General features: G+C 38.0%; 1 pseudogene; it reads left to right on the forward strand.

Moving 5' to 3' along the window:
• Positions 1–328: 328 nt before the first annotated feature.
• LOC105528588 lies at positions 329–926 on the forward strand (annotated as a pseudogene).
• Positions 927–2,306: the final 1,380 nt, after the last annotated feature.

Genomic DNA, 2,306 nt, shown 5'->3' on the forward strand with positions numbered 1-2,306 from the left:
CAGAACTGATACAAGTGGTAGAAATTATTTGGACTTTATTATACATGCACTGTACATTTTTCTATGCTTCTCTATCAAGCAGTTATGATATAGCAAGACCCATGTTCCCTAAGCGAGCTTTACTGAGGTGTACTATAGTCTGGGCATAAGGCAGAAAACTCTTTGATAGGGTAAACCACCATTGTATTCTCTAAGATGTGAAACTTTGAGATCTTAAGTAAGAATAGGTTTAAAAAAGAAATACTAGAATAAAAGAAAGTTTTTAAAAAGTGGAATAAAACTGGAATAAAAGAAAGTAAATCCTGCCAGAGCCACCGCGGCCAACGACATGTTCAAAGTAATTCAGAGGTCCATGAGGCCAACCAGCCTACACGTGTTCACCTTCAAAGTCTATGCAGCACCAAAAAAAGGACTCATCTCCCCAAAACCCCGTGAAGGTTGATGAGCTTTCACTGTACTCAGTTCCTGAGGGTCAATCGAAGTATGTAGAAGAGTCAAGGAGCCAGCTTGAAGAAGGCATCTTACAGTTCTGACGCTATTGTGAGACATATACAAATTTGTGTCAGGAAACATACTCCCAAACTAAGCCTAAGATGCAAAGTTTGGTTCAGTGGGGGTTAGACAGCTATGAATATCTCCAAAATGCACCTCCTGGATTTTTTCGAAGATTTGGTGTTATTGGTTTTGCTGGCCTTAATGGACTCTTTTTGGCTAGAGGTTCAAAAATAAAGAAGCTAGTGTGTCCACCTGGTGTCACCCGATGAGCTGCCTTCATCTGTTATCCACAAGAAGCCATCGTGTTTGCCAAGGTCAGTGGGGAGAGATTATATAACTGGGGTTTATGTGGATATATAGTAACAGAAGATTTGTGGAAGGAGAACTTTTAAAAGCCAGGAAATGTGAAGAATTCACCTGGAACTAAGTAGAAAACTCCATGCTCTACCCATTTTAATCAGTTAAAGGTAAACACTGGAAACTCCATACAATAAATCACTATTTCTACAGAAAAATGGAGGATAAGTCAGTATTGAATGTATTAAAATGGCTTTCTTCTTCAGGAAAAAAAATGTATATAATTAAAACCCAAGTGAAAGAAAGAAAGAAAGTAAATGCTAGTTTTGTCTGCAAATATAGTTGAAGTCATATACTTATATTGTTGAGGAATGGTGTTTCTTTTAAGCTAAAATACAAGTGAAAAGCCTCAACCTTTCCAATAAAATTTTAGCATTTCCACTTGTTCATCTGATCCATACATTGACTTTATACCAATCCACAGGATATCTATTCTCTAGGATTTTGGTTGAGAATACAATGTTAATCTATTAGAAGACCAGTTTCTATAAAATGAGGAGTAATATCTAAAGTGTCTGGCACAAATTAGTTAATAGTATTAGTAATATAAACAAAACAGCAATAATGACAAGAGTCAATATTACTCTGGATCACTATGTACCAGAGATATTTCAAGTGTTTTATCTATATTAACTATTTTTTTCCACACACACAACACAATATGAGGTTGGCCTATTACTGTATGAGTAGGCATAGTCATATCTATCAACATTCTTTTTTTTTTTTTTTTAAAGACAGGGTCTCCATCTGTTGCCCAGGCTGGGATACAGTGGCATGATTATGACTCACTGCAGCCTTGATCTCGTGGGCTGAAGCGATTCTCCTGCCACAGCCTCCCATGTAGCTGGGACCACAGGCATGTACCACCATACCCAGCTGACTTTTAAACATTTTTTTTCTAGAAACAAGGGCTCATGTTTTTGCCCATGATGGTCTCAAACTCCTGGGCTCAAACCTGCCTCCCGCCTCCCCCTCCCAAAGTGCTGGAATTATACATGTAAGCCATTGCGTCTTGCCTCTTTGAACATTCTAGTCTAGTTTTCTGTCACTTGTTGCCTGAATTCTTGCAAGAACATTCTTATAAAAGTTCTCTTTAGCGTGATTCCCCTTTCTATAGTCCTGCCCCGCTACAATCAACCCAGTTACTAAACCTTGAGATTTTTTTAAAAAAGGAAATCTGATAATATCCCTTTTTTGTTTAACTCTTTTTCACTGTCTTCCGCATGCCCTTAACATATGTTCAAACTCCTATAATTATCTGGCTCTATACTACCTCACCAGCATCATCTGCTTCATTACTCAACCTCTTCCTACAGAACTAAACTTTGGGTCTCTGGGAACTGTCCTTACTTTTCTACCTGCTTTTCTTTATGTTTCTTCCTCTCCCTCTCATCCCTTCACCTTGTTTAGGGCTCACGTTAATTATTAATGACTCAGAGATACTTGCTGTACTC

This window comes from Mandrillus leucophaeus, unplaced genomic scaffold, assembly GCF_000951045.1.
Source record: "Mandrillus leucophaeus isolate KB7577 unplaced genomic scaffold, Mleu.le_1.0 Scaffold722, whole genome shotgun sequence".
Taxonomy (NCBI): domain Eukaryota; kingdom Metazoa; phylum Chordata; class Mammalia; order Primates; family Cercopithecidae; genus Mandrillus; species Mandrillus leucophaeus.